Here is an 8,956-nt window from a genome sequence, read left to right on the forward strand (position 1 = left end):
ATGGAAGTAACTACCCTTAAAGGGGGTTTTCTTAAGTTTGAGATAACTTGCCTATCTCTGGAGGTCCGACTGCTGGGACCCCCACCTATTCTGAAATCCAGGGCTCTGAAGAGGCGGAGGTCGATCATGCGCAGTGCCGCTCCAGCCATGCTGAATGGGTGAATTGTTTCATTATTGGTACTATATAGTGCAATGCTACAGGGTTTTATGGTAATACACAGATGGCAGCTATTGGAGGGCTTTAGGAGGCCCTCGGCTGCCATTGTACCCCATTACCATTAGCATCTCATGCACCTTTTGGCTTCCAACGATTTAAATGCCTCTGTGAAAGGTCTCTTCCCGGACTACCAGTGCCCAACCTAATAATGGTCCTCCATCAACAATATTCCCTATACAGAGGAAAGGGGATAACCTCCTGATTGCAGGTGACCTGACGGCCGGGACTTCCACCGCTCTTAAGGACAGGGGTCTGCAGAGCCCCTTCTGTTTGGAGCAGATGTGTATGAGCGTGCTGGAAACATAGCGCTGTATTCCACTATCTCCGACAATCTCAAGGAGCAGACGGGCAGCATCGTGAGGGGTCCGCAGCGGAAATGCAACTCTACCCTGTACCAAGTCTCGGTGGGCTTATGATAAAATGTGTTCACTGCCATAGTGAATCCTGTGTGATACGGTGGGGTCTTGGCAGAGACTTGATTTTATAAGACAGGTTGAAGTCAATATGGCTGATGGGAGTTTCCATCATTGTGTACCATTTTATTATTATTTATTATTATAGCGCTATTTATTCCATGGCGCTTTACATGTGAAAAAGGGGTATAATACAAGAACAACTACAGTAATCTTGAACACATTGTGACAGCGACTGGAACAGGAGGAGCGAGGACCCTGCCCGCGAGGGCTCACAATCTACAGGGGATGGGTGAGGATACAGTAGGTGAGGGTAGAGCTGGTAGTGCAGCGGTATGGTGGAGCGAGGGTTACTGCAGGTTGTAGGCTTGATGGAAGAGGAGGGTCTTCAGGCTCCTTTTGAAGGTTTCCACGGTGGGCGAGAGTCTGATGTGTTGGGGTAGAGAGTTCCAGAGTAGGGGGGATGCACGGGAGAAATCATGTATGCGATTGTGGGAGGAGGAGATAAGAGGGGAGTAGAGCAGGAGATCTTGTGAGGATCGGAGGTTGCATGCAGGTATGTACCGGGAGACTAGGTCAGAGATATATGTAGGAGACAGGTTGTGAATGGCTTTGTATGCCATGGTTAGGGTTTTGAACTGAAGTCTCTGGGCAATGGGGAGCCAGTGAAGGGATTGACGGAGAGGCCGGGGAATAGCGGGGGGACGGGTGGATTAGTCGGGCAGCAGAGTTTAGGATAGATTGGAGGGGTGCGAGAGTGGTAGAAGGGAGGCCACAGAGCAGGAGGTTGCAGTAGTCGAGGCAGGAGATGATGAGGGTGTGCACTAGTGTTTTTGCAGATTCATGGTTGAGGAATGCACAGATCCGGGAGATATTTTTGAGTTGGAGTCAGCAGGAAGTGGAAAGGGCTTGTATATGTGGTTTGAAGGAGAGATCAGAGTCCAGGGTTACCCCAAGGCAGCGAGCTTGAGGGACTGGGGAGAGTGGACAGCCATTGACGTTGATAGATAGGTCAGTTGGAGGGGTTGAGTGAGATGGCAGAAAGATGATGAATTCTGTTTTGTCCATGTTAAGTTTTAGAAATCTGTCAGAGAAGAAGGATGAAATAGCAGAAAGACATTGTGGGATTCTGGTTAGTAGGGAGGAGATGTCGGGTCCGGAGAGGTAGAACTGTGTGTCATCAGCATACAGGTGATAATGAAACCCATGAGACTCTATGAGCTGTCCCAGGCCTAAGGTGTAGATGGAGAAGAGCAGACAGACATTGTGGGATTCTGGTTAGTAGGGAGGAGATGTCGGGTCCAGAGAGGTAGAACTGTGTGTCATCAGCATAGAGGAGATAATGAAAGCCATGAGACTCTATGAGCTGTCCCAGGCCTAAGGTGTAACGCACTGTCATCTTTATCTATTTCTCACCACTCTCTGTGCACCACTCTGCCCGCTCCTCACTTTTTGTAGATAGATCTACACTCCTAAACATTGATATTACAACACCAAATAGTAAAAGTGGTGGAATGATGGAGATCACAGGATGGAAAGGTTACTGATCTGCAAATGATGGAAAAACACATTTTCTAAACATCTGGATGTATTCAGTCTGGAGTATGAGCCACGTGCAGAAATCCCGGCATTTACAGCCTCAGCTGCTATCAGTGAGGTTATTATTAATGGTCGTCTGAGGAAGGTGCCGCTGAATGCACTTGGTCAAATCATCAAGATCTGCTGCTGGCAGCTGATGTGTAATTGCTGACCAATGATGTTCCAGATGTGCTCGATGGGAGACAAGTCTGGAGACTCTGCAGCCATGGGAGCACATTTAGGCCAGACTGGCTGCTTCATAGGAGCTCGAGCAAAATGCGGCCCGGTGGTGTGTTGAAAAACGGCTCCTGGGACACTCTGGGGGAAAGAATGGCTTCACCACTGGTTCCACCACCAAATCAATGTAACGCCGAGCTGTTAGTGTGCCAGGAATAAAGGCAAGAAGGGTACGGTTACCGTACATTGTCACCCCACACCATAATCCCAGGAATAGGACTGGTGTGATGTTCCCTCTTGAAGGTCTCTTCATGGCGTTTCCTACGTGGTCTTCAGACAAATGTCCGGCTATTAAGACAAAAGTGGGACCCATCACTAAAGAGGACAGACCTCCATTCTTGCTGTGCTCCCCACCATTATAGCATTTGAGGTCAGTGGACACTTGTAGCCGGATGTCTGGCTCGTAGCATAATGTGCAAACCTCCTCTTATGATTTGCGTAGACTCCGGCACATTAGACTTGGTATGTGACATCCGATTTCACTTGCAGTACAGAACGGATCAATCGTGGAACCAGCGATGCGGCAATTTTTTTTATTTTTATTTTCCCAGTAGTCGTTTTTCAACACAACGCCAGACTACATGGTGCTGTTGTGAGCAGTGCTCCCATGGCTGCAGCATCTCCAGATTTGTCTCCCATCGAGCACATCTGTGACGTCGGTGGTTACACAGGAGCTGCCAGCAGCGGATCTTGATGATTTGCCCAAGTGCATTCAGCAGCAGAACCTTCCTCAGACGACCATTAATAATAACCTCACTGACAGCAGCCGAGGCTGTAAGTGCCGGGATTTCTGCACGAGGCTCATACTCCAGACTGAATCAATAGAAACAAAATGTTCAAAACTTTTCGATTTTTCCATTCATCATTTGCCGATCAGTAACGTCTCCATCCTGTGATTTCTATAATTCCATCACTTTTTCTTCTTTGTTTGATAAGTTTATTTCTGAAGCTGAACGGTTTTCTACAACAATCGCTTGTAGTTCCTTCTCCGAGGGGGCTCTAATTAATAACTACATGATACTGCGCATCATCATTTTTACAAAGCTTTGCTGCATCATTTTTTTTTCTATCTTCAAGAAAGACTCCCTTTTCAATTAATTGATACATATTGCATTTAAAAGATTCTGCGTGTGACGACAATAGAAAGTGGTCCATTATTGTGGGGGGAGTTTTATATGTCTTGATCTGGCAAAATGCCATACTTTTTCCTAAACTCCTGCAGCTTTGCATTGTTATTTGCAAAAATTTGTAGTGAAAGTAAAAACAATGCAATTAAGCCTACAGGTTATACATTACAACAGGAGGTATATTTACATTTTGAAGATTTTTTTTTTTGCCTTGTATGTAACTTTCGGCAAGATCCATTAAGATGAAAACAGTCTATATCATACATGTCAAACTCCGGCCCATAGGCCAAATCTGGCCCGCAGGGTGGTTATATTTGGCCTGCAACACCAGAACCACCACCCCTATGTGGAGCCCATTATTCTGTATGCAGGACTATGTGGAGCCCATTATTCTGTATGGAGGACTATGTGGGGCCCATTATTCTGTATGGAGGACTATGTGGGACCCATTATTCTGTATGGAGGACTATGTGGTACCCATTATTCTGTATGGAGGACTATGTGGGGCCCATTATACTGTATGGAGGACTATGTGGGACCCATTATTCTGTATGGAGGACTATGTGGTACCCATTATTCTGTATGGAGGACTATGTGGGGCCCATTATACTGTATGGAGGACTATGTGGGGCCCATTATTCTGTATGGAGGACTATGTGGGGCCTATTATACTGTATGGAGGACTATGTGGTACCCATTATTCTGTATGGAGGACTATGTGGTACCCATTATTCTGTATGGAGGACTATGTGGGACCCATTATTCTGTATGGAGGACTATGTGGTACCCATTATTCTGTATGGAGGGCTATGTGGGGCCATTATTCTGTATGGAGGACTATGTGGGGCCATTATTCTGTATGGAGGACTATGTGGGGCCCATTATACTGTATGGAGGACTATGTGGGGGCCATTATACTGTATGGAGGACTATGTGGGGCCATTATACTGTATGGAGGACTATGTGGGGCTCATTATACTGTATGGAGGACTATGTGGGGCCCATTATACTGTATGGAGGACTATGTGGGGCCCATTATTCTGTATGGAGGACTATGTGGGGCCCATTATACTGTATGGAGGACTATGTGGGGCCCATTATACTGTATGGAGGACTATGTGGGGCCCATTATTCTGTATGGAGGACTATGTGGGGCCCATTATTCTGTATGGAGGACTATGTGGGGCTCATTATTCTGTATGGAGGGCTATGTGGGGCTCATTATTCTGTATGGAGGACTATGTGGGGCTCATTATTCTGTATGGAGGACTATGTGGGGCTCATTATTCTGTATGGAGGACTATGTGGGGCTCATTATTCTGTATGGAGGGCTATGTGGGGCTCATTATTCTGTATGGAGGACTATGTGGGGCTCATTATTCTGTATGGAGGGCTATGTGGAGCCCATTATTCTGTATGGAGGGCTATGTGGGGCCCATTATTCTGTATGGAGGACTATGTGGGGCCCATTATTCTGTATGGAGGACTATGTGGGACCCATTATACTGTATGGAGGACTATGTGGGGCTCATTATACTGTATGGAGGACTATGTGGGGCTCATTATACTGTATGGAGGACTATGTGGGGCCCATTATTCTGTATGGAGGACTATGTGGGGCCCATTATACTGTATGGAGGACTATGTGGGGCTCATTATTCTGCATGGAGGACTGTGTGGGGCCCTTTATTCTGCATGGAGGACTGTGTGGGGCTCATACTGTATGGAGGACTGTGGGGCTCATTATACTGTATGGAGGACTATGTGGGGCTCATTATACTGTATGGAGGACTATGTGGGACCCATTATTCTGTATGGAGGACTATGTGGGACCCATTATTCTGTATGGAGGACTATGTGGTACCCATTATTCTGTATGGAGGACTATGTGGGGCCATTATTCTGTATGGAGGACTATGTGGGGCCCATTATACTGTATGGAGGACTATGTGGGGGCCATTATACTGTATGGAGGACTATGTGGGGCTCATTATACTGTATGGAGGACTATGTGGGGCCCATTATACTGTATGGAGGACTATGTGGGGCCCATTATTCTGTATGGAGGACTATGTGGGGCCCATTATTCTGTATGGAGGACTATGTGGGGCCCATTATTCTGTATGGAGGACTATGTGGGGCCCATTATTCTGTATGGAGGGCTATGTGGGGCTCATTATTCTGTATGGAGGGCTATGTGGGGCTCATTATTCTGTATGGAGGGCTATGTGGGGCTCATTATTCTGTATGGAGGACTATGTGGGGCTCATTATTCTGTATGGAGGGCTATGTGGGGCTCATTATTCTGTATGGAGGGCTATGTGGGGCTCATTATTCTGTATGGAGGGCTATGTGGGGCTCATTATTCTGTATGGAGGGCTATGTGGAGCCCATTATTCTGTATGGAGGGCTATGTGGAGCCCATTATTCTGTATGGAGGGCTATGTGGGGCCCATTATACTGTATGGAGGACTATGTGGGGCTCATTATACTGTATGGAGGACTATGTGGGGCTCATTATACTGTATGGAGGACTATGTGGGGCCCATTATACTGTATGGAGGACTATGTGGGGCCCATTATTCTGTATGGAGGACTATGTGGGGCCCATTATTCTGTATGGAGGACTATCTGGGGCCCATTATACTGTATGGAGGACTATGTGGGGCTCATTATACTGCATGGAGGACTGTGTGGGGCCCTTTATTCTGCATGGAGGACTGTGTGGGGCTCATACTGTATGGAGGACTGTGGGGCTCATTATACTGTATGGAGGACTATGTGGGGGCCATTACTCTGTATACTGGTTGGCCCGTGACTTTGTCCAAGTTGTTCATTTTGGCCCTCTGTGTGAGTTTGACATTCCTGGTCTAGAATTAAGTAAAAAGACCCTGGTCCAACGGACATGGCGGAAGTCTGTGGTCACCGGCCCACAGCAACCGTTGTGACCTCTCCCGCTCGTCTTCTGATTAACAGGCAGCCATGTTTCATGCGTGGGACATGCCACAATATAATATCTCAGATGAGTGGTTTCTCGGTGCCCTGATCCCAGCGCCCCTTGGGCTAGTGATGTGGCCACTGGACCAGGGTCCTGCAAGTGTTTTTTCTCATCTCTGAAACAGTCCTAGAAATATCCTCGGCAATCTCTCATGTCAATTTTCCCCTTTCTGGCTCAATGCTGCAATTCTGGCATTCCTGGAACCAATTATAGGAGCCTTCACATATTTTTCGCCAGGCAAACTCTGTATTTACCTTTACTAAAGTAACACAACCTTTACCAGAGAACGCTAAAATGAATTCTTCCAGACCTTAGTACAGCTGAGATCTGATGCTTTCTTTTGGGACATAGTCCACACTTCACTTTCTAATATTTAATAGCCATAGGACACCTGACTTCAGTTTTCTCTATAAAGTTCCCCTTTTAATTTTTTTTTTTTTAAATAATAATCCAAGTCTCCACTAGATGGCAGCACTTGCCTATGATTAATCATGTATAACGGCAGCAGTTCAGTTGCATCCTGCAAATTGACTTGTGATGTGCATCCCCCATGCGAATAGTATCGTCCTCTGCAAACACCTACTATACTGACCTACAGAAATAATCCTGTGATGACAGGTACAAAAAAAATAATTTAAAGGGGACCTGTCATTTTCCATGAATTGGATATATTTTTACCCGGTGTAAATGCCGCTGTTCTGAATCCGGTGATGTTTTTCTATTGTTCCTGCTCCTCTCTGTTCCGGAGATATGGCCCCTTCTCCCCTGTATATAAAGTTATTCCTTTTAGCCAATTGGGTGTGGTTCTCTGCTCTGTTGGGTGTATTCTTTCTGACCGCACCCACTTGGCTAAAAATGCTAGATTTATGAATGGGGAAGAGGAGGCCATATCTCTGGAGCGGAGAGGCGCAGGAACAAAAGAAAAATATCCCTGGATTCAGAAGAACAGCGGCATTTACACCAGGTAAAAAAAAAAAACTTATTTTTTGGAAATAGCAGGTCGTCTTTAACCCTTTAAGGTGCAGGAAATTTTATTATTTTGCGCTTTCATTTTTCTTCCTCCCCTTCCAACAGTCATAACTTTTTTTTTTTGTCAAAATAGGTGAATGAGAACTTGCCTTTTTTTTGCAGGATACATTGTGGCTTTTGAATGGCGCCATTCATTTTACCATACAATGAACTGAAAAACGGGAAAAATTCCAATTGGGACGAAATGAGAAAAAAAAATGGAAATCTGCCAATGTTATTTATTTATTTATTTTTTTCAGTTAAAAATTACCAAGAAATATGATTGTCGACATCCGGCAGATTGCGACAATATCAAACTTAAATCGTTTTTTATTTTTAGTGAATATTGTAACAATTTTATTTTTTTTAATTTACTTTGTGTCACCACCATTATCTCAATTTTTAATGGTGGAAAAAGGGGGTGGTTTGATTTTTATATATATATATATATATATATATATATATATATATATATATATATATATATATATATATATATATATATCTTTTTTTCTTTTGAACTTTTTATTTTTTACATTATTTTTTTATGGGCAGGTGGCATTGTCCTTATTAATTATTCATGTATTATAATGAAGTTGGCTGGCCCTCGCCGCCATCTGCTCACGTCATCTTTCTGCACCAGCGCACTATTCTTGTAGCGCCAAAGCTTTAATCCGGCCATGAAGCGAATGACGCACGGCTTCCCCTGCGAGGTCCATTCATTCACAAATGGCTGCCGTTACGCTGTGTGCAGAGTTAATCTTGCAGAACCTGTTGTCTTTTGTCAGAAGATTTTCAAATATTTCCTCCTGATTTCACTGTAGTTTATTCTCCAGGGCGGATTCTGTATAACACAGACAGTATGTAGGTCCAGGACAGAGGAAGGCTGGATGGCATCTGCTCCAGATCGGAGGAGATACAGATACTGTCCGTGTAGATGAACATGTACAGTGAAGGAAATAAGTATTTGATCCCTTGCTGTTTTTGTAAGTTTGCCCACTGACAAAGACATGAACAGTCTATAATTTTAAGGCTAGGTTAATTTTAACATTGAGAGATAGAAGATCCAAAAAAAATCAAGAAAATCACATTGTATAAATTAGATAAATTTATTTGCATTTTGCAGTGAGAAATAAGTATTTGATCCCCTACAAACCATTATGAGTTCTGGCTGCTACAGACCAGTTAGATGTTTCTAATCAACTCGTTACCTGCATTATAGACAGCTGTCTTACATAGTTACCTGTATAAAATACTCCTGTTCACAGACTCAATTAATCAGCCAGACGCTAACCTCTACAACATGGGCAAGACCAAAGAGCTTCCTAAGAATGTCAGGGACAAGATTATAGATCTGTCTGCACAAAGCTGGAATGGG

This window comes from Phyllobates terribilis, unplaced genomic scaffold, assembly GCF_046119375.1.
Source record: "Phyllobates terribilis strain yellow unplaced genomic scaffold, ASM4611937v1 Scaffold_1__5_contigs__length_1240528914, whole genome shotgun sequence".
NCBI classification, from domain to species: domain Eukaryota; kingdom Metazoa; phylum Chordata; class Amphibia; order Anura; family Dendrobatidae; genus Phyllobates; species Phyllobates terribilis.